Genomic DNA, 26545 nt, shown 5'->3' with positions numbered 1-26545 from the left:
CGTGTGCCTTCTAGAGCTGTTATTCTAGATTGGATTCATTCTCCTTCCTTTTCCTGGCCTCGCCTTCTTTTCTCTGCTCCATGCACCCCCACCACTGCCGTCCCTAATTCTCCTCTCCATCCCCTCCTTGCCCCTCCTTTGGTGAGGACATTAGCTAGCTGCCTGACCCTGCAGCCCTGGGCACTGCGCTTCTGAGGCCTGCACACCCCCTTCCCTTTGTCTGAGGAACAGAGGGGAGGCTGTGAATTACTGATGAGGTGCTGCATTCCGTGGAGGCCCAGGGCTGAGCCTGGGGTGGCCCAGGGCCCCTGGAGGGGGCAGCTAGACTGGTCAGTTTGGGAGCCCGTGGGGGCAGGTGGCAGTGCGGAGAGGGTGGGGGGCAGGTGGCAGTGCAGAGAGGGTGGGAGGCAGGTGGCAGTGCAGAGAGGGTGGGGAGAGGCACCTATCACCTGTCTTTTGCCTCTTTGCCACCCCTGGGGCTGGGAAGAGCAAGAACTGAGGTAACTGGGAATCCGTGGACAGATGGAGCCAGGAGCGGGGAGGTGTGCATGTCATGTCTGTGAGGAATTCACAGTTTCCACTCACTGGGTGTTCAGCCTCTTCACTCTCACGCTCTTCTGCGTCTCTGGGTCAGTTCCCCGAAGCCCCAGGGCAGCAGCATCACGGACGCTTGGGGCCGGGGGTCTCGGAGCCAGCCTGCCCTGTTGGGCCCTGGGCTGCCGTGCTCAGGGGCAGCCCCGCCCCACTCCCTCCCACCCCACCCGGAGCCGAGCCAGCGCGACGTCCCAGCCAGACCCCGTGTGGGTCAGAGGACTCGAGATGAGGCTCTGTGTGTCCCAAGGCCGTGGAACAGCATTCAGGGGAGCCCCTTTGTGGCTTGAAGGACAGGCAGCACGTAAATTATTCGGTCTCATGGAGATGATAGGCATTTTGGAGAGAAAGTGGGGGGCAAAAAAAGATTATTTCAGTGCTGTGGTCTCAAAAAGGCGAACTGCATACATTGGCCAGCGCACTGGGAGGATTTTCTGCCTTAAAGTAGCTTTCTCTGAGGAGCTGTTTCCTGGGCAGCAGTTCTCTCTGTGGAAGAATTTGCTTACTCCTTTAGCATCGACATTGCATTGTGTGTGTGTGTGTGTGTGTGAGAGAGAGAGAGAGAGAGAGAGAGAGAGAGAGAGAGAGAGAGAGGGAGGGAGGGAGGGTGGGAGATCTCCACTCAAGACAGTGAAATTAATGCGTAAGCAGAAATTCTTCTTGTCCACTGCGTTAGTGGAATGAAAAAGAAGGCAGAGGTCGGCAGCCCTGGCTCTGCCCGCAGCATGGCTGTGTGATATGCTCTCTGTGGACACATTTGTACAGGAGTATGTCACCTGGTGACGAGAGGCTGTCCCTGTCACTTGGGAGAGCCCTGCTTCGAGGGACTCTTGAGAGGGCCAGCCCTCTTTCAGTGCATTTCCTGGCTCCAACCCGGAAGACCCCTTAGCCAGAGCCTCTTTCTAGAAAGCCCTGAAAACCTTTGCTCTGTCTCCTGAATCTGAGATACAGGAAAATCAACATACCCTCCCACCCCCAACTTTATTCATGTCATTGTCTTGAGCAGGACTCTTGGCTATCGGGGGCATATGAGGGCTCTGCTCCAGGGTTTGTTCGAATTCCTTGTGGAGGAGGAAGGAAGTGTGGGGCCCCACCCCTGCTTCGTCCATCCTCCCTCCTGGTGCCCTCCACCCAGAGCATCAGGATACACAAATGCAGACAAAGTGTGCGTACACACAATAGTCTGTCTGTCTCTTGCCCTCTCCCCTTGCCCACCCCCCAGGATGACTGAGCGAAGTCATTCGCCACCAGATTGTCAAATGCGTAGGAAACAGTGAGCTGAGGCTGCTGGTGGCCTTGGTCTGGTTTGAATCTCCACCCGCAGGCTGTATTGTTTGCTACAAACTGGCATATTTAACAGAAGAGCACATTCGAATGTGCTTTGGCCTTGCCAATTGAATCCAGCCCTGGACGCTGCAGACCTGAAAGTCTGGTCATTACATTTCTAGGGAGACATGCCACAGCCACTGGGCTCCAGGGAAAGAGTTTCAGAGGCAGGACCAGGCTCTCTGTGGGAGCCGGTGAAATAATCAGATGGTGGAGGCCGGGAGTGGACGGCATAGCCTCCTGGGCTTTTGGCAGAGTGGTGCTGCCCTCTGCTGGCAAGTTCAGGCAAGGTTCTCAGGCTGTCCTGCTCAAAGGGCCTTGTACCCCGTAGAGAGGGAAGCTGGCTTCTGTCCCTCTGGCTAGGGAGAAGAGGACAGAGCATTTGATCTAATTTCACCCTGAAAAGCTATAAGAGTTATCTCTTCTTGGAAATACTATGCTCTATGCTCAGGAGATAATGCAGGATAAAGGTGGCCTGAGGGAACTAAGTCTGGGTTAGAGCCTTTGAAGGACCTGGGAGGGCTACAAAATCTACAAATAGGTTTTTCTCTTCATCAGAAAACAACTCTGAGAAATTATTAGAATTTTAATTTTACAGATGAAGAAAGTGTGGCTCAGAGAAGCAAATAAACTATCCAAAAGACACACAGCTAGCAAGCAGCAGAGCCAGGACAGGCCGTCTGATGCCAGTGCTCACACTAGGATTGCCTTATGGCATAGGATTTTTCTCTGGAAGTTAGAATGAGGGCAGGAGAGATGCCCACGCCTTTGAGGAGACCCTGGGCTTCAGAGCCCTGCTTCTCCCCACTAATAGGATCAACTTTTATCTGGATAATGGGTTACCCTGAACCCAAAGCTGGTGAGAGGCAGCCTTGAGGGCTGAAAACACTACTAGTGTGACTTTGAACTCTAGGCCTGAGATTTATAGGCTGTGTGACTTCCAAGTCACTTGTCCTCTGGGATTCTTTTCTCATCCATAAAACAAGGGAGGTAGGTGAGGATCAGGGTTAGATGTTGTTGTTTTAACCAGCAAAGGTCTTTTTTGAAAATGGAGTCCTACCTCATGGACACCATGTTTTGAAAACCATTTTTTTTATCTCCCAATGTATATTGTGATAATTTACTCCTCTCACTTTCTATTAGACAAAGATATGTAACTATCTCAGATTGGGTTCCCTGAGAAGTGGATTCTGAGACAAGATGAATATTCAGGAAGTTGGGGGTGCTCTGAGAAGCCATCTTGGAGGGTGAGAGGGAAGTGGGAGGAGGGCAGATGGATAAGTGGGACTTCCATGCATTCACAACAGAGGCCTTAGCCCATCTCCTGGCAGCACTGAAGTTGAGATGAGCTGCAGAGTTGTCTCCGTTGGGTGAGGGCTCAGGCCTGAGTACCCCACATCCTTCGGGCAGGGACCAGCACCTTGGGCAAGGCAGCTCCCTTCAGTGTGGTTCCTGGGGAGGGACTGAGCCATGAACAGCAGCGGACACCCCTAGACCTGGGGGAGTGAGGGACCCTGTCCTGAAGAGGGATCTGGGCAGCACACTGCAACAGCCACTGCAGTAACCATGTGCCCCTAAGGAGCAGAAGACAGGAATGACCTTCAACCTATAGCAGTTGTACGGGGAAGGCCTTATTGAGGGCATGTGTTAATTTTTATTAGATGTTTTGGAAGTAAAGCTTGCTTGTGAGCTCACATTTTGCCTTCTCAGATCCTTGAGGTCTAGAAACTCCAGGTTGAAAATGTGGTCCCTCCTTTCCAGCATTCTTTGTGAGTGTGGATTTTTAAAAAAATTTTAATTATTCTTATTTTTTATTGAAGTGTAGTCAGTTTACAATGTTAGTTTCAGGTGTACAGCAAAGCGATTCAGTTATACATATACATACACACGTATACTTTTTGTTTCTTTTCCATTACAGCTTATTACAAGAAATTGAATATAATTCTCTGTGCTATACAGTAGGTCCTTGCTACTTTTGTATCCTGGAACCCCCAAGGAGATGCTACCACCAGGGGGCAATGGTGGATTCCTCGGCAGGCCTGCTTCAGTCTCCTTGGTGCCTTAGGGAGAACCTGCCTTCCTGTGGGCTGCCAGCCCCAGCCAGAGTGCATAGCTTGGTAGCAGAGATGAGCTAGAATCCAGCCCACACTTATCACCTGGATCGGGCATCCTTGAGCAGGACACAGCCTGCACACCTGTCCGTGGTGGCCCATCCTACATTTGTCTTTCTGGCTCCTCAGGCTCCCCTGTCAAAGCCTTCTTTCTTTCTCCATCCTGAATGTCAGTGCATTCAGCTCCCCAGGAGCCAGGGAGGGTGTTAGAGTTTTGAAAATGTTCACTCTGCCACTGCTGGCAATCTCACCTGAGGAAAGAATATAAAACATGGGAGATCTTTTATGCAGGAAGATGCTTGTCCCAATGTCATTTATAAAAGTGACACATTCAAACCATTTCTAAATGGCAAGCTATAGGGAAAGAGTGAATTATGGGGCATTAACAAAATGGACTGTTATGCCCCCATTAAAAATTCTGTGTGCAAGAAATAGCGTGAAAACATGTTTATGGTTAGTTAACAACACAGGCTACAAAATTATATTTTACAACCTGATTGCAACAATAGGAAATACATAAACAGTTAAGGAATCTGAATGGTGGAGGCACTACAGCAGGCGGATCTTAACCCGTTTTGTAGAACAAAAATTCTTTTTGGCTGTTTGATGAGCCTGTGGGCCCCTTCTCAGCATGTTTTTAATGCATGAAATGGTAAACATAGAATTTCAAAAGAAACCAATGATGTTGAAATAAAAGTATCAAAATATTAAAACAAATTTGCAAGTGTGGTAATGTATTGCTTCTTTTTAACGCCTTAAATAACAGGGATTATCTAGCAGGAGGCTGAATAACTACTATACCTAAGAAGGGGTGATGAATGCAAATACTATTTCAAAATACCTGCAAAAACTAAAATGTGGTAGAATGTCTGAGATTCCTGTCAGTGACAAAGTTGCTAGTCCTACAGCTAAAACTACTGTGATTTGATGCCTGTATTCATAGTGGATGGAAACACTGTATTTTAGTTAAAACCTGATGAAATAAATATGTCATTTTTCCCATTCAAGTTCAGGGACCATATGAACTTCTTACCGGCCCTTAAGGGGATTAATGGACCCTGATTTAAAACCTTGCATCAGACTCTTTCTGTCTTTCTTTTCAAATTTTATGTAATAGACATGGATTACATCTAAAATGTAAAATAATCAGAGAACTTTAAAATTAAATAAGCACACGGACTAAGTATGTTCAGACTTCTTTGATCACTTGCACTCTCAGATATCCTATCATTTAATCTTCATGTTAATTCTGTGAGAGAGTTGCTGTTAGTATAGCCATTTTGCAGATGAAGACATTGAAGCCCAGAGAGGTTAGGAGACTGGTCCAAGGTCACACAGCCAGTAAATGATGGAGCCAGAATTCAAACCCAGGTCTGTCTTTCCAAGAGCCCAGCCTCCTACCTATTACAGTCTATGGCTAATGATGAGTAAGCTGAATGTTGTATTTGTATGTTTGATTTTTTTAGCTGCTGCATACACTTCTCTTGCTAAAGTACAGCTGCCTCTGATTAAATGCTGTCTGTGCAATTCTTGGGCAATTGACAGTATGCTGGGCTCAGGATGAGAAAACCAGGGGTTTTGGGAGTTTCACATCTGCTGATGGCTTGAAGAGGGACATCCCCTACCCCCAGGCTATCCATTCTCCTCTGGGGGTCTAGAGGCACTTCAACTCAAGCTTCAGGTGGGATGCTTTCCTCTGAGCAGTGAACATGGCAAGGCCTGGCTAAAGTTGGACCCAAACAGAACAGGAGAGGTTGCAGTTACAGTCAGGAAGCATGGGGTGGTGTCATCCCTCAAGGGATGACAGATCCCTAAACTGCCTTCCTACAGCCTCGGGGGTTTGTGACAGGTGAGTAGAAGGCTTGGACAGCCAGTGGCCACTGGAGGGCAGCATCGAGTCGGGATTACAGATGGGCTCTGGGTCTGGTCAATGTCAGGTGAGCCCAGGTGGAGTTTCCTCTTGGAGGCGTGGATGGCCCTGTGGGACCACACTGGGGAGGGACAGTCCTTTTAATAACTCTGAGAGGTCTGTCCTTTTACAAAGAGGGGCATAATATGGTGCTTACAAATGTGGACTCTGGAGCCAGCATGCCTATGTTTAAATCCTGCTCAGCCATTTATTGGGTGGGTAACTTTGGGTGAGTTATTTCAGCTTTCTGTGCCTCAGTTTCTCCATGGGGTTGATATAAAGACTGAATAAATTATTAGAAATTAGGCACCATTTTAGTTATCTGTTGCTGCAAAAAGAATCACCCCAGTACAACAACTATTTGTTTGCTCACGTTTTCACAATTAGGAAACAACTGTTCCATGGGGAACACCTCTCTTCTCTGCGGGATGTTGGCTGGTGCAGTTCAGATGAGGCTGAGACCAAGAGGTCTTCCTCAAAGCTATGGCAGCTCGGCTGGGGGCTGGCTGGGCCCCTCTCTCCGGCAAGTGTTCAGAATTTTTTTTATGTGGTGACTCAGGACTCCCAGAGATGGAGTGTACAAGCTACCAGCCTCTTCATGTCTAGTCCGGGACCTAGCTCAGTGCTGCTTCCACCACATTCTAGGAGTCAAAGCAAGTTACAAGGCCAGCCCAGCTTCAAGGAGGAGAGAAATCAACTCTACTTCCTGAGGGGAACGTGACTTGCACTCTAGTAATGGGAGGAGTTATTGGTGGCCATCATTGCAAACAACCCACCAGGGGTACTTAGAATGGTGCCTGGCACTGAGGAAACCCTCTTAAACGGTAGCTGCTATCGCAGCTGAGCAGACCCAGGCTGAGATGTACTGGAGAGATTTTCCCAAGATCACACAGCTGGTAAGGGCAGAGTTGGAATTTAAGCCCAAGTCTTTCCAAATCCAAAGTGCATTAACTTCTCACATCATCGTTATAAGCTATGTCTCTTTGGCCAAGTCACTTAACCTCTCTGAGCCTTTCTTCACGCGTTGTCAGATGGATACAATAAAGACAGCTATCGCATAGAATTACTCTGCAGACTAAATAAGGAAATGCTCAAAAAAGCATCTTATAACCTGTGAAGCATTTTAAGGGCACAAATTATTTTGAGGTATTAATTGAACATCATTCTTTCAGAATTTGTCTCCTGCTGTTAGAATCTGGATTCGCGTTTTCTCCCTTTGACACTCACGGTTAACTAGGGTGGCCAAGGGTGTCTGACAGGAGGGGGCGGATAGGGTGTAACCTACAAGCAGGAGTGATTTACGAGTCTCTGGGAAGCAGCCCTTGGCATGAATGTTAATTACAAGCCACTCTTGTCTGTTCGCTAAGGAAACTCCCAAGAACTTCTTTACATGAATAAGAATCTGGAGGCAGGAAGGAAGCTGCTTTCTTTTGAAGCCTCTGGCCCTCTCCCTTTCCCAGGGCCAGTGCTGTCTCCTCTGGTGAGTCTCCAGAGGTCTGTCTCTGTGCCTTATGGAGGACAGACGGACGGACGGACGGACAGCCCTGCAGCCCTGCCTGTTCTACCTGGAGTCTCCACGTCTTCATTGACCTCTCCGTTAGCCATTCCCCTCACATGCCTGATCATCAGCTCTAGCTGCAGGGACCAGAAGCTGTGCTTTTATTAAATTTGATTCTCATCAAAATTGCATTTGGTGGTTTTCCAAGTTATGACTTCCTAATTAGCTTTTTTTGTTGAAGCTGTTTTGATTGCTTTGCTCAGAATCAGTGGTAAAATAGCCCCCACTTTTTGGATAGTTTGCCCCCTCCCTCAAAAAGAAGGATGTGCTTCCTGAGACATGTGATACCTAATCACAAGCTTTAGAAAACCCTGAGATTCCCAGATTATCAGCTATGCAGACGTCTGCTTCTTGCTGCAGGAGAACAACCTCTCCTTGGGCTGAGGGAGACTGAGTGTGGGCTTTGGAGTCAAACTTTCTGGATTCAAACCTTGGCCCTGCTATTTGCCAGCTGTGTGACCTCAGGCACGTTAATCGGGTTCTCTGAGCTACAGCATCATTATCTTCACAATGAGAAAGCTAAGTCCATACTACAGAAGTCTTGCTGTGCATCTCCGCTAAGGTCACACATCTGCCCTCAGCCACATCAACAGCTCTTATTATGTTCTGAGGATAAAAAAGAGATACTATGAAAGATTGTAAGTGTATAGAAATCTCTAAAGTGCTCTACAAACACTAATTTTTGTTATTATTAAGAATAATTAGCTGTGTGGCCTTGGGTAAGTCACTTTATTTTCCTGGCTATCTGGACTAAATAATGGGTTGCAAACTCAGATGCTTTCAGAAGGCAGAAAAGAGTATCAGGAAAGAGTAAAGTCAACTTGATAGAGGGAATGTTATATTACTCGATATTGCGGCTTCAAAAAAGTATAATAGGAGGAAGGGCCCAAATTTAAATAAGTTTGGGAAACTGGCAACAAAATCAAGTAGGTCTCTTTATGCAGGACTCCTCAGAGCCTTTAAAATGCCACCAGCACAGTGAATTTCTAAGGGAAGGAGAGCATATGTGAGTAGTGTTTCCGAACTTCTCTGACCTCAGATCCCTGTTTTCCACAGAATGTGGTTCTACTGAATGTACCTGGCAAATTCTCGGGTTAATGATCTCAACATCCCTTCCCATCCTGCAATTTAGCCTTCAAGTCTGCTTGGGTCTCCACAGTTAGAAAAAGGAATTTCTGATAGATGATCAAAGCCAGAAAGTGTCTTTTTTCCCTTTAAGTGTTGATTTTCACCAAGAATTACAGCTAATTCTGTTCATATGACCGCACAGCTCGGTGGGGTCAGCTCTTAGTGAGACACATGTCTGAGTGTAGATGATCCTACCCAAGGTGAACTTTGATTAGAGGCCATCAGTGGTGGGGAAGTCTGGGAGGAGGCCAGGGTAGGAGGACTGTGCTGGGGCCCATCTGTTATTTAGGGAAAATTGTCTGGACCTAGAATTCGGCATAATATGTGTGAGGTTCCGAAATCCAAGGCCAGCAGCAGAGGGCATTTGAGGCTGGCCTTTGCTTTCACGAGCTCTAATACTTTGAATGAATTTCGCCTCTTCGGGGAGGGGGGAGGAGTAAAATCAGGAACATTTTATGAGCATCTACTATTACCGGGCATCTGTAAGTTACTTAATCATCTTCATCAATCTGTTTAGTTTACGTGTATGTTGGGGGAGTCTCTGAGATCTCAGTTAAATTGTTGTGAACTCCAAATTCCATAGCCTGTGACTAGCTAAAACTCTTACTAAGGTTTCTGATTCTTGTCCCTCTTGGCCACCGAAATCCTTCAGTGGGACCTTTGCCCTGCACCTTCTTTGAGCCCCCACCGGTCTCAGAGAGGGTGAGTGATTTGGCCAGATCCCACAACCTGTAAGTCTGGTGCAGTCAGGGTTGGCACTGAGCCCTGCCTGACCCACTGTCCCAGGCTGCCTTCCCTGGGGGAGGGTGAAGATCCTGGTGATGTGAGCTGGGACTTCAGGCGTGTCTCCACTCTGTCTTCCCTTCCCTCTTGCCCTCACCCTGGGTCTGGCGGCCACCCCATCCAGAGATGCAGGCATGAAGCCTCAAAGGAGATAGCCTCGTGCCTTCATACTTTATTTCCTATAATCTTCCATCCATTTCCTTGACAGTGGAATCTATTCATTTTACAGATATCCTTGTAGAGGTTAACTAGTAAAAATAGCAAAAACCACCACAACAACTGACATTTATGGAGCTCACACTGTATTCCAAGCATGATCTATATTGTCTTTTTTATTTTCACATGCCTTTATAGGAAATATAGCACCTCCTGGTGGGGAGATTTATCATGACAGGGGCCAAGTTATGCCCAACCTCCAACCCTTTGGGGTCAGAGCCCCTCTTGGAAGGTGGTGAGCCCTGCTGACAATCAGAGTGGTCCCTGGGACCACCCCACAAACTTTCAGAACATCTCTGGGGCCAAAGTAACCTCTAGGGTAAGACAAAACCTTTACAATAACCATCCTCTTTGAGACATGGACTGAGTCTCCAGTTAACCTCTTTGACCCTTACTGAGTTCTTTCTTTTCTTTTTCAGTTTCAAATTTTGCTGGCCCTGGAGCTTGAGTGGGGTTTTGGCACTAAATTGGCAACTGGATAGAATTCTAAGATGTTTGGCTAAGGATTAGATCTGTTCAGAGCTGGCTGATCTAATAAATCTCAGAATCCAGGAAGGAGAGGCCTGTGTGAAACACAGTCAGTGCCTTACTTACAAAAAGGGGAAGGAGGCCCAGAGCTGGTAGGAGTTTACCCGGCACCATAGCAATGGTTTTGGAGTTGGAGCCCTGGCTGTTTGTCTCTTGGTCTATTGATCTGCATCACTCAGAGCTAGCAAGATAGGGCTGTTTCACAATCAATTTGCCACTCAGAGCCAACCACACGTATTGGTGGTGGGATGGTGGGATGTCAAGGAATCGCTGACCTTTCAACTATTCTCTGGCCATCTATCTATCTAGTCCTATGAGTTTGCCCTGGATCCTGAAATAACTTCACCCTTAAAACTTGGCCCTGCTAAAATGTCTTAGCTACCTGGGGAAGGTATTAATGGCACTAATAGCAAAGCACTAATTAACTTAACATCTGGACCCACCAGAGACATTGAACAGCTAAGTTTGATTGCTTGGAGAGCTGGCAGAAAGCCAAAAGTAATACAAAGTTTTGTGTATGGGCACAGAGAATTTTCAAAACTTTGAGGTCTCAAATCTTATTGCTTAGATGGATAAACCAAGACTAGGAGAAGTGACTTTTCCAAGAACTCCCACTTGCCAAGGTGGGGCCCACCCAGCTCTCTGTCACTTCCCCAGGCTCTCCCATCAGGGACTGCTCTCCTGGTGGAGCGCTGACCTGGGGGTCAGCACTCTGGGGCCATCACAGTCTGAGTAGATTTTACAGATAACTCAGAGGCTGAAGGTGTGATTTTGTCATTGCCCTATTTTGACACAGACGGATCTTTACAGACCATTTTCCTGCCTGTAACAGTAAATTAAAATGACCACCTTGATTGGTATTTGAGCCCTTAGATGGTGATGCACCCTGGTGTCCTGCAGTATATCTTGAAGTTGATCCATGGAGCAGCTACTCAGAATTCACGTATGTGCTTGTTAGAATGCAGATTCCTGGGCTTTACCCAAGGCCCACTGAATCTAGATCTATGGTAGCAAGGCCCTAGAACCTGCATTCTGACGTTCATACTAGGTGATTTGCATGCACTCTGATATTGGAAAGTCATCATTACAATGGAACACAGGCACTGGATTCAGACTTCCCAGATCTGCCAGTTACCAAATATGTGACTTCAGCACACCTGAGCTTTGGGCTCCTCATCTGCAGCCTGGGGAGGATTATAGTGATGACTACGTCCCAAGGTTATGGAAAGAGTTTAGGGAGGTGAAGCAGGCAGAATGCTTGGCGCCTGGCAAGTGCTTAGTAAATATTAGCAGCTTCTATGATATCATTCTTTTAGAGACAGTCCCTATTTTCAGCTATCCACATGGAGGCCACGTGGGGGCCTTGGGGGTCTCAGGAGAGCCAGTCCCTGACTCTGCCCTTACCTGCCCCTGGGGTGTAGGTAAGTCTGGCCCACCCACGATGGCTGGGGTCTTGGTGGGTGCAGGGACAGTGGCCGCCTGCAGGGGGAGACATACACACACATTTCTGAGCATAGCCTGCTGGGATCCCTGAGGGCGGGGGCTGTCTCTGCCAGGAATGGGTTGAGGCTGGGATCAGCATCTGTTCTCGAATCTTCCTCCCACTGTGGAAAGGAATGTCTGGGGATGTTCACGAGACAGGATACTGCTTTTCCTCTTCTTGCTCAGTCAGAGCTCAAGCTGGCTTGATGCTAGGTCTGTCCCCTGAGGCCTCAGAATGTGCTGCGTTAGCTGTTGATTTTATTTTCGCCACCCAGCCTGGCCCTGGTGGGCCCTCGGCAGAGTGCTGGCTGCTGTGCCTTTCTGAGGAGACTCTTGGCACAGCTGGAGTCTGGGCCTCGTGTGCTTTCTCCATCTGAAGGAGCAGAACTGAGAGAGGAGGCTTACCACACTCAGCCGGCTTTCTTCTCCTGGGAGTGGGGCCGAGGGGTGGGGTGGGGGTGTGAGGAGTGCATACCTGCCCTCTAATCCTGAGCCAAGAGTCGGCTCCCTTGCTTTCGTCCCTGTGAATCAAGGGATGAGGAAGCTGACCGCCACTGCTATGTGCTATTCTGTACCTATGAGCATTCTGCAGAGGTGGCACCTGAGGCTCAGAGAGGTCAGGTGACTTTCCCAGAGCCACACAGCTAGTGAGCACAGATAACAATGCCATGGGCCACCAACCAAGAGCCTAGAACGTTGCCGGGCTTGATGGCTGTCACATCACGGATGCTCAATCTGACACCCGCCACATCTGTAAACCCTGGTGTCTGAGCCTAAAGCCCACACTGTTCCCTCCATGCCAACTGCCTCAGAGCTCTTCAGTGCCCTGCACTCCTCTTTCCCTAGTCTTTCAAATTAAAAGGCCCCTCTTTGATCTTAATCAGAGAGGACTTTAGTGAGAATTACAATAGTGGCTTAATCATATTCCCAGTTCTAGATCTGTGTAAAATTCCTAGTCTTGAAAGCACCGATTCCCTGCTAAGCTCTGCTCCTAGAAGCACTTGAATCAGAACATCTCTTCCCCGGAGAAGCCTGCTCCCTGACACACCCCTCTCGCAGCTTTCCGGCAAGGGCTCACATGGATTTATTTTAACTACAGTGATAAATTGACAGCTCTCCTTTTTATCACAGAAGGTAATGCCAGTACAATGACAGCCTCAGTCCTCTCGCAGCTTTGAAACCCCATTAAAATAAACCGTGTCTGTGTGCAAACCCTTGTGCCTTTGTGTGGACCGGATAAGAAGTGCTCCTCAGTGGTGCTGCAGTGCAGTACACACACCGCACGGTGAGGACGTTCCAGTTTCCCTCTCGGCTGTCTCTCCAGCCACCGATGAAACGCCAGCTGTAGCTGGATGTCTAATGGCAGCTGGAGGAAAAGAACTTGTGTCTTCATGTTTCTTCTCCTGGAGTGCTGGGCTCACACCAGCTCAGACTGTTGGATTCTGATGTAGGTGGTCCATGGATGCTCCTTCCAGATATACGGCAGGACACCAAGCTGCATCCTCATCTAAGGGCTCACCAAGGTGGTCAGTTTAATTTTCAGTTGTTCCAGGCAGGTAAAGGGACTCTAGTCCTGTAAAGATCTGTCTGAACCAAAAGGGGACCATGGCTGAATTCTACCATAAGCCTTCAGTTTACCTGTCAACTTGAGTTCTGTGAACACTATTTGGTTCAACTGTGAGATTCTTCCTGGCATTGTGGCAGCTACCCCTGGGCCCAAGAGACAGGGAGCCCAGCGGCTGGGGGCAAATGGCTAGTCTTGGTACTGCCTGGGGACCCCAGTAATACAGACCGGCTGGTTTTGTAGGAAGTTCGTGTGCAGACAGGAAGAAGAACAGAAGAAAGAGAATCTACACTGACTGAGAACCCAGACATTACCCTGGGTTCGCTCCATCCATCCGTACAGTCACATCGTGAAGATATTTGTAGCAGCTCCGTCTAGGTCTAGGATTCAAGGAAACTGAGGCCCAGAGAGGCATGGTAACTGGTCCACAGTCACCCAAATACCATGGAAAGATTCTGGGAGCAAATCCAGGTAGGGCTAACTCAAATCCATGCATTTTCACTCTCACCTGTGAGAGCAAATTTCCCGAGGATCACAGAGGTACCTTTATTTTGTTTTATGTGGGGTCCTTGCCTTCTGCTGCTGTCATCCTTGCAGGCAGCGAGAACACTGTCCTGGCGAGGGAAGTCTACATCAGCCCAGAGCCAGGACAACGGAAGATTGTTTCTGTAATATTTATCCCTGCAAAGTAAATATTTCTGTCTCCATCATAGTCCAGAATTTCCCCGTTGACAGCTTCATAGATACGTCTTTTTCTCCCCTCTTGAACATTCGGCCGTTGCTGGGGACAGGACAGCCAGGCACAACTGGTTCTTTTCACTTTTGACTGTGGACTTCTCGCAGCCAAAGGAAGAAAGACAGGCCAGTGACCCACTCCACCCCGGAGAGGACTGGAGCCGGGGCTCTGGAGGGAGAAGGCAGGCTAGGTCCCCAGCAGTCGTCCTCGGAGAAGACTCACCCAGCAGAGAGCAAAACTGGGGCTCTCTGTATGGTTGTAGACAGAGGTGTATGGTTCTCTGAAGTCATCATGTGTGTTATTTCTCTCATGTCCTCACACTCCCCTCCCCTCTCTCTTTTCCCAACAGCACCTCTCAGAGAGGCTGAATAACCTGTCCAAGGTCATGCACTAGTAAGTTCTGTCTTTCTGCCTCCCCAGTCCTGGGCTCACCCACTGCTCTGGAATTGGAAGTCCCTTCACGAGCCGGGCCTGCCTGTGTCCCAGGTCCACGTCTCATGCCATTTAGGCCACTCCCTCCAATGTACACATTCTTCCTTGTCTTTAGAGCTTTGCACAGCTGTTCCTGCTGCCTGGGTCTCTTTCTCCCCATGGCCGAGATGGGGCCATGGAGGGGATGGGAAGGCAGGGAGGGGACTCAGGAGAAATTGGGGCAGGCTGAGTTGGATAGTGTGTGGGTGTGTCCCGGTCCCATTCTGATGGCATCTGTGAGTCCTGGGTGCCTGAGTTGCAGGGATGGGTCTTTAAAGTGACCCAGAATTCCAGAGCCTAGTAAGATCTTTCCTTGAACCCCAACCATAGGTTAAATGCTCCTAAGCTCTTCACATACTTGATCTTGTTTACTTCTCACGAAAACACCTCCCAGGTAGGCCTGGTTCCTGTTCCTGCATCACCCGATGGGGACACAGAGGAACCGAGAGGGTGAGCACTTGCCCCAGGTCAGGGATATAATGGGCAGAGCCAGGTCTCAGGACCCAAGTCTGTGCTGTGACCTGTGGCCTTTTCCAGAAAGAGGCCTCCCCACCCCCAACCACACACACCCTGGGAATACAAAGGGGAGCTCCTTCTTTAATTCCAACCTAAGTGGATCTGATTCGCAGAATGGAGTTAAGCCAAAGTCATTAACTTTCATTTCGGATGCACTGCCTTGGGTCCCCGTGTGCTTCCACTTGACAGGCAGCACTGGGGAAAGCAAGGCTCTGGTCCACAGAACACACACTTTTTGGATGCTGAACAAAGCATCCTTAGGCTCTGCCATTCAGAGAAGTCAAATGGCTTCAACTTCTCTGTGGTCAGGAAATAAACGCTTATCCCTGGGTGATGGAATTCTGGGTGATTTTTCTTCCTTTTTTTTGTATTTTTAAAATTTACAAGAGGAAAATATCCATAACCAAAGAAAAACATTTTAATAATAAACACACAAACAAGCAAGCAAGCAAGCAAATATACTTGCAAGATGCCAAGGAGTTGTCAGAGCTGCCTGCCCTTGCTCGAGCATTTCTCTTAGCCTGGGATGCACTCCCTTCTGTGGTATAGGAAATAGATTGGGTCTGGATCCCTAGTTCCTGGCGTTGGCTCCTAGAACCCTTGGGATTTCTTGAGTGATTGAAGTATCTTTTATTATTCATAAGGAGACCCTTTCGACCACACTTGAGTTTAAGCTAAAGAGGTGGCGTATAGTGGGGAACTGAGACAGCTTAAGGATGGGGTTGGTCATCAGAGAGACCTAGAAGGTTGGACCTTTCAGCCCCCACCAACCTCTGAGGAGGGGAAGTGGGGGGCTGCAGATCGAGCTCTATTAAAAAAAAAAACTCTTGAACAACAAGATTTGATGAGCTTCTAAGTTGGTGAATGAATCCACATGCGAGGTAGGGGTGCACCCCAATTCCATGGAGACAGAAGTTCCGATGCTTAGGACCCTCCTGGACCTCGTCCTAAATACCTCTTTGTCTGGCTGTTCATTTGCATCCTTTATAACAGCCTTGATGAGAAACCAGCAAATGTGAGTAAATGTCTCTCTGAATTCTGTGAGCCGCTCTAGTAAATTAATCGAACCTGGGAAGGGAGTTGCAGGAGCCTCTGATTTATAGCCAGTTGGTCAGAAGCACAGGTGACAACCTGGACTTGTGATGGACATCTGAGGTAGGGGCAGTCTTGTGGGACTGAGCCCTTAACCTGTGGGATCAGATGCTGTCTCCAGGTAGATCGTGTCAGAATTGAGTTAAATTTGTAGGACAGGCAGTGTTCGCTGAGAAATGGAGAATTGCTTGGTGGTGCTGGGAAAAACACTTTGGACCCTCCCTCTTCATGCATTAACATCTCACCCATGTTGCAGGGCCCAGCTCAAAGGCTGCTTCATCTGATCCTTTCCCAAGCCGAAAATAACTCTTGTCTCTTGTCTCTCTTGCCCACTAGAATAGACGCTCCGTGAGGCAAGGACCTTGTCTGTTCACTGCTTTATCCTCAGGATCTAAAGGAATGTTGGGCACATAGGAAAAGCCCGCAAGAATTTTTTTGGTGAATGAATGGATATTCTCATAACTGATTCTGAATATCTGTCTCCATCTAACCTGTGGTCCCTTCTGTGTCATGCTGACGCAGCTCTTTCTCCCTCCTCCACTGGCCTGGGAGCCAGTGAAACACTTATTTTTGTGGCCCCCACAGCACAGGGCTTGGCCTTAGTAAACGAGTGCTTGTTGTGAACTTGCAGGTGAGGAGCTGGGCTTATTTTACCCCAGGACGCACAGGGCTACCTCTCCCCGCTTTTCTGGAGAATAAGCTGGGTTTTCAGGAGCAGATGACAACGCTAGCTTCCTGGGGAGGGAGAACTGCCCCTAACCACCCTGGGACGGGGGGTATGAGGTGCCATGGCTCAGAGAGGGTGTCCCACGATCCCAGATTTGCTGCTTTGTAGGGAAGGAAAATTCAAAAGCACAACAGAAAGTCTGCTTGAAGCTAAACTTAGAGATGTCAAGTTGACTTATCTGGCGGCTGCTCTCACCTGGGCCTTCCTCCCAGGCTGCAGAATTAGCCCTTTAGATGTCAGGTGGAAATCTGCATCCCTTTGCTCCTTCCCTTTCGGCACTTTGTTTGTGAAATGTCTGTATTGTTGAAGATGGGGGCGTAATGGGAAGCCAGAGACAGGATCTGGAGAGGCTGAATAATATAGCCTTTGGGCTCCAGGGTTGAAGATACAGCCTCAGCCTTGTCTCTGCTCTGCCCTGGGTGTTGGTCCCTTACGTGTCCTGATCCCAGATGTCCTCATTTCTAAGATGGGGTGTTGATAATGATGGTATCTACCTTCCAGGATACCAGAGAGATTTAAGTTTAAAACACTTAGAACTAAACTCTTAGGATAAAACATAGGGGTAAATCTTCATGATTTTGAATTTGGCAATGGATTGTTAGATATGAGACCAAAAACATAAGCAACAAGAGAAAAAACAGATAATCTGGACTTCATCGAAATTGAAAACTTCCATACATCAAAGGACAACCCTACAGAATAGGAGAAAATATTTGCAAATCTTATATCTGACAATTGTCTAATACACAAGAATATATAAAGAAATTCAGCAGAATACATAAAGAGCTCAGCAATAAGAAGATTAACAACCCAATTAAAAAGTAGTCAAAGGACTTGAATAGACATTTCTCCAAAGAAGGTGTACACATAGTTGAGAAACACATAAAAAGATGATTAGCATCATTAATCATTAGGAAAATGCAAGTCAAAACCACAGTGAGACACCATTCACACACAGGGATGGCTCTATTCTTAAAATGGAAAATGACAAGTGTTGGTGAGGATATAAAGAAACGAGAACCCTCATGCCATGCTGGCAGGAATGTAAAATTGTGCGCTGCTCTGGAAAATACTTTGACAGTTCCTCAAAAAGTTAGCCACAGAATTACCATATGATCCAGCAATTTCACTATTTGGTGTATACCCAAAAGAACTGAAAATAACTGTCCTAAAAAAGACTTGTGAATGGATGTCCATAGTCACAACAGCTAAAGATGGAAACAGCCCAATGTCCAACAACTGATGGATAAACAAAGTGTGTTCTATCCATACAGAGGAATATTATTCAGGCCATAAAGAGGAATGGAATACTGATAAATGCTACAACATGGATGACCATTGAAAACATGCAAAGTGAGAGCAGCTGGACCCAAGAGATCATATAGTGTACAATTCCATTTATATGAAATATCCAGAATGGGCAAATCCATGAGAGACAGAAAGCAGATTGGTGGTTGTGGGGGAGGGGAGAATGGGAGTGACTCCTTAATGGGAACAAGGTCCATCTCCTTTTGGGGTGATTAAACTATTTTACAGCTAGATAGAAGTGATGGTTATACAACATGGTGAATGTACTAAGTGTCACTGAATTGTACACATTGAAATGGTTAACTTTCTGTTATGTGAATTTTATCTCTATTAAAAAAAAAATAGCTCAGAGAAGGCAGTCAGTAAATGGTGCCTTTATCATCTTGTCATTAATGTGTCCCCTTCCCCCCAGAAATCAGCTTTCCCCAGAGGCTGGTTGATGAGGTGGGTCAGGAAGCTCCAAGACAGAAAGTGCAGAGATGGAAGGAAGGGATTGGGGACAGCCACAGGTCTGAACCTTCCAAGCACTATGTGCAATAGGGTGACCCTATGGCGAACAGCCTGAAGGCAGGGAGACCTACCCCCACTGCCCGGGGGAGACCACACGGGCAGCGCTGGCAGACATGAGGCGATCGGAAGGGGCCGATGTTCTGACTGGTCCAGGCCATGGACATGTGTGCTGTGGCAGCTCCTGCCACCTCCCAGCAGACAGCCAACTCGCCCAGGCTGCTGCCTTCTGGGTATCTATTTAAAGCCCTAATAGGTGCTCTATGCCTTAAGTCAAAGGTCAAGGTCAAGTTCTGTGTCTCTGAACCGTAAGATCATGGATCGGAAGAGGACCTAGAGCCTTCCATCATCCCTCCTTATTTTGCAGACAGGGAAACTGAGGCTTGGAGACTTGGCACCAGCTCAGCTACAGCTTTTCTCAGCCACTCTCCTCTGCCACGGAGATTGGAATTTTGGGTCATCTCTTTGCTGTAGCAGTCCACCTGCAACATATTTTTTCTTTGAGATTTTTGTATCTCTGACGAAAGAATTGGAGCCGGGTCAAAAGATTAAACAGGCAGCTCTACAGCATTCATCTGGGGAAAGCATCCTGGCTTCATGGAAAGAGCAGGAAAGCTCGGATGGCTTAGGGCAGTCCTTCCTACCAATAGCAACAATCACCTGCAGGTTTTGAGATGGTTAACCTGGTGGTCAGCGCATCGATGCCAGAGCCAGGCTGCCTGCATTTGAACCCCAGATTGTCCACTTGAAAGCCGTGTGAGTTTGGTTAAAGGCTTCATCTCTCTGTGCCTCAGTTTCCTCATGTGCAAAATGGGATTAGTAACAGTGCGCATCAAAGCTGCCAGGACTACTCCTGGCACATGGTAGGGGCTTAATAAATGACAGTGATTGTAATTCTTCTTACTGATATTAATTAGTCTAATCCTCTAGGGAAACCTGTGGTAATACACTGAAGGGAGTGGCCAAGGACAACTTCCCAGAAACAGCAAACCATCAAAGCAGGAGTGGACAGCATCATTCCTTTTGAAAAACTAGCCACTAATTGCATTTTCACAAAATCTAATTTACTCATTGACTTCCTGTTTGGGAAAAGCTTACATCTTTGAAATCTAATGACTCTGCCTTGGCTTTGAGCTCAGGAGGCATTTGAACTCTGTTTGCTCTGACTAGAAAGTTGTGGCCCTGACAAGATATCTACAGGGCGGCCTTCACACTTCCCTCATGCCTCTTCTCAGAAGTCACCTTTTCAGTGAGCCTGTCTCTGGGCATCTTCTACATAATTCTAGCAACCCCATCTCCCTACACCTCCTGTCGACTTTCTCAGTTTTGCTTTTTCCTTCTTAGCACATTATCTGACATATTTATTTATTTATTTTGTTGACTGTCCCCTCTTCTTCCCCGGCCCCTCAACCAGAAGGTAAGGGTTTTGAGGTCAGGAATTTTGACCATTTTGCTCACTGTCTTTTCTCCAGAGTTCAGGGCGTGCACAGAGCACTTTCCCCATGAGTGTTTGTTGCATGTGTAAGTATACAGGTGGGAAGGAGAATTGGCAGGCTGGTTCTGAATTTAAAATTCACCTGGTACAGGGTGCTCAGTGGAGAAAACCAATCTTACTGAGCTCTCCCTCCAGGACAGCCTTGGGCAGGTATATATTATTTCATTTTGTCTTCATGAGAGCCTCGTGGATGTGGAAGTTAGGGCTCGGAGTGATGAAGAAACTGATCGGTCTTCCGGATGATGGGTGACCAAAGGACCATGCCCTTGCCTCCTGGCCGGAAAGCGATGCCTTTGCCCTCCCCTGCACCCCAGCCTGTGGAGCAGGCCTCCTGGGTGGTTTCCGAGCTGGCTGCTTTGCAGGGCCAGGAGGCCCATCCCTCTTCACCTGCTGGCGTGTGTAGGCGGCTCTTGGCATGTGTGCTGAGTCAGGCGGTCTGAGCAGCTCTCAGCGCTCAGAGGTGGCAGCCTAATTAAGGGCTTCGGAGCTGCGGGGGGGATGTGGGGGGATGAGCTGGGGATCGTCTGAAAAGTTTGCCCAGAGCCATGGTCTGGAACAGGGCTCCCCTGACCTCTGTCCCCAGGAGGATGGGGTGCAGGGCAGGGCCAAATCGGCTCTCATGTGTGTGAAGGGAGTTTTCTGTCAAAGGAAGATACCAGGCGAGTTAGAAAGATCTGGGTTCTTACCCTGGCTCTGCCACTGACGCATGTGTAATCGAGTAAGTTTACTGAACATCCTTGAATCCCCCTGCTTGTAAAATCTCAGCAGTAATCAATGCCTGCCTTCCAAACTTTTGGGGGACGATGGATGAGACAAGATACGCAACATGCTGACCCCACATACAAAACAAATGTTATTTGATGTTTATTCATTCTGAGCCACAGTCTCTTCATCTGCAAAATGAGAGGTTTCCTTCAGTAGACATGGTCCGGCACACAGTAGGGGCCAAATAAAGGCTAGTCCCTTACCCATCCCCCTTCCTTTCCTTCAGCATCAAGTGTCAGGCCTCCGTTATCCCTGGGGATGCAACACTCCCGGCCCCACCCTGGAAGTTTTCCATGGGCTTGTGGTTAACGAGCCAGCTTCCCAGGGCATTCGGGCTGAGGGCTGGGTTTCATTTTGGAACTCTTGTGTTAGAAGCACCCTTCCTCCCTCCCTTCCTTCCTTTTATCCAATGCATTTTTTTGAGGACCTGCTGACTGTCAGGAGCTGTGCTAGGCACTGAGACTAGAGCTGTGAGCAAGACAAGATCCCTGCTGTCACAGAACTTACATCTGGTTGGACTCAGGTGGGGAGAAAGAAAATAAACACATATACAAGAAAAGAAGCCCTATGACAGCAGAAAATAGAATTGTATAATGAGAGGTGGCAGAGGAGGGTAGTAATGCTATGTTAAATGGGGAGCCAGGAAAAATATAACTAAAGAAGCAGTATTTGAACCAAGACTTGAAAAGTCAAGAGAGGCCAACCATGTTCAAGAATGGGAGAAGGGGTTTCAGGCTGCAGGAACATCATATGCAAAGGCCCTGAGGTGAGATGGAGTTAACTAGTGCCTCTGCACTTTTTAATGGGAACAGTGGGCCCCTAAGTGAAGCCACAGCTCTGCTCCTCCAGCCCAGGTTAGGCGAGCAGGCTTCGTCTTCAAGAGTGGGCTGCCCTGAAGATCCTGGGCCTTTCCTGGATGTCCTTCCTGCAATTTATTTGCTGCAACTGGCAGAGGTTAATTATGTCTTTGTTCCTCAGGACCCCTGCCAAAGCCAGCCCTTCTCACAGATGCTCATTTAAATTAGAGGGATTGTTTGCTGAAGACTCGATTGATTAGTGATTAATTGCAAACTGGTCCTATTTCTGAGCCCTCCTCATGGGCAGAAGGAAGAGCGCTGGGCAAGGCTGACAGGTGTGAGATGCCTGGACCTGCCAGTCCCGGGAGAGGCCAGTCAAACCCCGTCAGCCCTCTTCCTAAAACTGTCTGGGCTCCGCACTGCAGCCAGAAGGCCACCAGACCTGCTGGCCTCCCACGAGAGGTACCCAACGCCTGGGTCCCGTCTCGTCCTCTCGGTGCAGACTCTCCTGCCAGACTTCCACCTTTGCCTGCCTTACCTCCTCTCCCCCAGGGGGAAGTTTTACTCCTCCTTCCAGGCTATACACAAATTCTGCTTATATGAGGCCGTGGGGGAATTCTCCTCTCCTTCCTTATTTTCCTAGTTTCTCTTAAGCCTTTTAAGGCCTTGGTCATAGCATACATTCTGCTACAGAGCCTGGGTCCCAACTATACTGTGAGCTCCTTGAGGGCAGGGGATCCAGGCAGCTGTATCTCTGCAGCTCTAGGTCTTAGCACAGGCTTGCATAACATTCATTCATTCATTCATTCAGCAGATGTTTATAGAGGGTCCACATTGTTTGAGGCACAATGAGAGGCAAAGGGAAACAGTTGTGGGCAAGGTGTGTTTCTTGCTTTGAGTTGCTCCTCGCCTCACACTGGGGACTGGCCATGAAGAGCCCATTGTAACACTGCAGGCTGAGCATATCAGGGTGCAGACTCTAATGGGTGGGGGGGGGGGCAGTTGAGGGTGGGCTGGTCCAGGAAGACCTCTCAGAGGAAGTGACAATTAACACAAGTGGCCTGAGGACACAGAAGGTCAGGGGAGTGAAATAGCCCAAGGTCTCACATCTAGCACATGGCGAGGCGAGTCCTCAGATCCGGGCCTCCATCAGTGCCCTGTGTGCACAGTCATTTGTGGAATGGGTTCCCCTCCGTCTACACCCTCTTCCTCCCAAGTTAGCACACTCCTTTCTGCTCCTGCCTCCCAGAGTAAAGAGGAAAAGGATCAGACCCTCTTGGCCAGAGTCTGGGCAGCCTTGCCACAGTCTGCTGCAAAATCTTCTATTTTCAAGCTACTTCAACTTTTCGATGACTCACCAGGTCCTTGGAGTCACAGAGACTGTCAGCAGAATCTGAGGCTGGCAAATACACTTCCTATCACAGGGTAGCGGAGGACAGCTTTTTTCTTACTCGTGGTTGCTTTTTTTTGTTTTCCCTATTCAGAAAATAATGCATGCTAATTGTAGAAAATCTGGGAGAAAATACAAATCACCCATAATGCCACTACCCAGAAATAGCTGTTGTTAACATTTTGGTGCATTGAGAACATTATTTTGGGATATTATTCAGAAATTGCTGCAATATGTAATTACTGTTTATTAATTTATGCAAATACACGAATATGATTAACTTGTATATACTTAGGTTATTGTAAAGACTTGCATACTCCAGTGCCTGGAAATCTCAACAAAAGAGAAGAGAGAGAAAGGACTAGCTTTTATTGATAACCTACTATGTGCCTGGCTATAATTAGCACTCTTCATACTGATAATGCAAAAAGCAAACTTACGTGATAAAATGAATGTTATCGCATTTATCTTGATGACGACTCCGTCAGATGGTTATTGTTCTTATTCCATTTGTCAGATAAAAAGAAATTGAGGCAAGGCCAGTAAACTACATAACCGAGGGCACAGAGCTAGGACGCAGTGGGTGGCCTCGGGATTGAACTCCTGGTCTGTCCTCCAAGAGCATGTTCTTTCCACCTCATCAGGTGATTTCAGTGGCCTTACTGAGGCCTCAGAGAGAAGCATACGTGTTGCCCTTGGAGACAGCCAGGCAGAGGTGGCCAATGATCGTCCACTGGGTGCTAACTAACATCAGTTCCTCATTAAGCCCTCCGATGGGCCCAGCCCTCTGTGAGCCACTGGGACCATTCACAAGGAGCAGCCCCATCTCTGCTTTCAGGATGCTTTTCTGGTCTTTGCAAGACCTCAGAGGAGAGAAAGGATCTCAGGGTATCAGCCCTGGGAATGAAGAATAAAGGATGGCTTTCAGAAACTTTTCAGATCTATCCTTCCATAGTGTGGTGACAAATGCCAAATCCGAGGAGCCCAAAATTCAGATCTCTGCTCCTCAAAGAATAGGGCCTATGTTGCTTGACTCATCTTTTTAACCTCAAAATACTTCCTCCAGATGAAGTCTTAGATGGTAGATCCACATGTAAACAGATTAAAGATGGAAGTGTTTTGGCAAACATCATGGTAGGGGTCCCCAGTCACTGCCTGTTGGGATGCTCCGTGACCTCCCAGGGGGCTCTGGAGGCCCTGCCCCATCCTCAGGGTCCCTCTCCCTCCATCCTTCCTCCATCTGGGGGCAGACATTGAGCTGCACACAATGGTATAACCTCTAAACCAGTTGGTGACTATCCCCTTACCCGATTCTTCTCTGTGACCTCCTGCCCAACATCTTGCCACCATCCAGCCCCTGCCTCAACCCCCTGGCCACCCAACAGTCCAGCAGCTAACAGGCAGGGCCTGGCTCACACCCTGTTCTCTAGTGCCACCGTCAGCGCGTGTTAACTGTTGGGTTCCTTGCACTACCAATTATTAAATGTGTTGAATATCCCCAGTCCTTGTGTGCTGCACACCCGCCATTCCCAAGCATGGACATTTTTCTCACAGACATCATGCCATTTGTTCTTTCTTGCTGGAATGCCTTCCTCTCCTCCCTGTCTGCCGGGCCAGCTCCTGCACATCCCTCAAGACCCAGCCTCTGTCACTGCCTTCATGAGGTGGTCCCTGCTGTTCCCAGGGAGCGCTCATGGTTCCTGCTTCAACTTAATTCTGTTATGGTCCTTTCATGCTGAATGACAGATACCCCGTTTACCTACCTGTTTTCTCTACCAGACTGAATATTTTAAAAAGGCAGATTGAGCTGAAATTATTCCCTCTCCAGTATGTAGCCTATAGTCAGCATGCACTCAGATGGGGTGATGTCTCTGTGGCCCAGCGAAGGTGTTCTGGAGCCCTTCAGTTTGGCTGCTTCAGGGCCAGCAGTGCTGGTTCTGTATTTCTAAGGTGCATTCTCTCTTCCCTGCTGCTGTCCTCTACAGAATTAAAATGTCTTAGAGTAGCGCTTTGTCTACCTCATCAAGGCATCGCCTGGTTCCCAGGACAGCGCCAGGCACACAGAATGCCCTCTGTCCATGTTTGTAGAAGGGTGGACGTCTTGAATAATGCTGTTTCTGTAAATAGTATGCATGGATTATCACCAAACCCTGTGATGTGGGTCTAATGCGATTCTTATTTATCACACGAGGCTCAGAAATGTTAAGTCCAAGGTGACTGTTAGTGGCAGAGCTGAGATTTGAACTCCAAAAGCTAAGTTCTTGGTTAGCCTCGACCCTGTGCTCTACTTGCTTCCTTTGCAGGGCTGCGTTTCTGGTCCCCATCCTCACATACTCCCTCCTCCTTGAAGAGACTTGCCAGCTCGCCCTCCTTCACTGCCTCGAGGCCGGGTAACATGGTGTAGGTTGGGGCCACTGACCAAGATATCCGTGTGGCTGTCTTGGCCTCGGGGCTCTGGCCCAGCTACTCCTGGGGCCCCCCAGCTGGTCCCAGTCGGCCCACTCTCCCTATGCATCCTTCACGCCCTATCTTTTTCACAGCTCTGCTTCCCCTCTTGTCTACAGATCGCTCAACAAAATGTTTTCCATCATTGCTGGCTAATTTTAGCCCTTTATCAGAGTTATTTCCGTTGGTAAATAGCTTCCTGGCACGGGGTGGGCAACCCTGCTCAGGCGCCAGCGAGCACGGCGCGGGCAGGAGGTGTGCTGTGGGTGGCCGTGGGGAGAGAGGGGAGCATCAGGCGACGTGGGCCCGGTCCGGCCTTTGGGGACTGCTTTCTGCTCTGATGGCGGCAGTAGCAGCAAGACGCTCTTTCAGTCCCCATTTTAATTTGCTAAAACCCTTCTTCGAGAAGGCAACGTGTGCCGAGAGCCTCGGAAGCAAGACAATCAGCAACTGGCGCCCAAAATAGCCTCGAAAGCAGCAGCATTTTGTTTTGCTCCCGGCTTTTCATGCCTGCGAGGGGAGGAAAGAAAGGATCCAGAGCATTTTCGGCGTCCAAACACACATCTATTTTACAATAAGACAAATGACTTGTATGCCTGCTATGAAATCCAGCAGCGTCCCCTCCCCACCAACCACCCCTTCTCCCAGGACCTCGCCAACATTTCCTTTTGTGGCTGCGAGAGAAGAAAATAGCAGCTCACGCAGTCTCCAGCGTGGCGGCCTCCGCCGCCCCCGGCTCTGCCTGTGAGCTCGGCTTTTACACGCCGGGATTATAATAAATTAACGCCACGCGTGCTGCTGCAGCTGCTGTAATGGCTTTCCAGAAGGTGCTTTGAGAGCCAGGCTCTGCTGGAGAGAAATGAGCCAGTGATTTGCTCGTGGAAGCCTCTTGGCCCCAGTCAGAGGTTAAGCCAGGCCTTTGCAGAAACCCCTGGCTGTTCTCTGAGTGCTGCCTGCTATCCTTGTGCCTCTAACAGGGCTGTGGACCCAGCCTCAGTTCCTGGAAGAGATTCCTTGATGACCAGGGAGGCAGCCTGTGAGGGGGTGGGGGCAGCCCCCAGGGGAGAGCAGGAGACCTGGACTCTGGTCCCAGCCCTGCC

At 48.5% G+C, this 26545-nt stretch overlaps 1 long non-coding RNA gene across 1 annotated transcript; it reads right to left on the bottom strand.

Moving 5' to 3' along the window:
• Positions 1-11252: 11252 nt before the first annotated feature.
• LOC116666420 lies at positions 11253-26205 on the bottom strand. The gene is made up of 3 exons (XR_004323262.1): positions 26082-26205; positions 25277-25287; positions 11253-11264 (listed from the first exon to the last, which is right to left on the bottom strand). It is a non-coding gene; the product is annotated as an uncharacterized LOC116666420 (long non-coding RNA).
• Positions 26206-26545: the final 340 nt, after the last annotated feature.

This window comes from Camelus ferus, chromosome 10 (genome assembly GCF_009834535.1).
Source record: "Camelus ferus isolate YT-003-E chromosome 10, BCGSAC_Cfer_1.0, whole genome shotgun sequence".
NCBI lineage: Eukaryota > Metazoa > Chordata > Mammalia > Artiodactyla > Camelidae > Camelus > Camelus ferus.
Note: the sequence above shows the minus strand (reverse complement) of the source record. Positions and strands in the feature narration are given on the sequence as shown.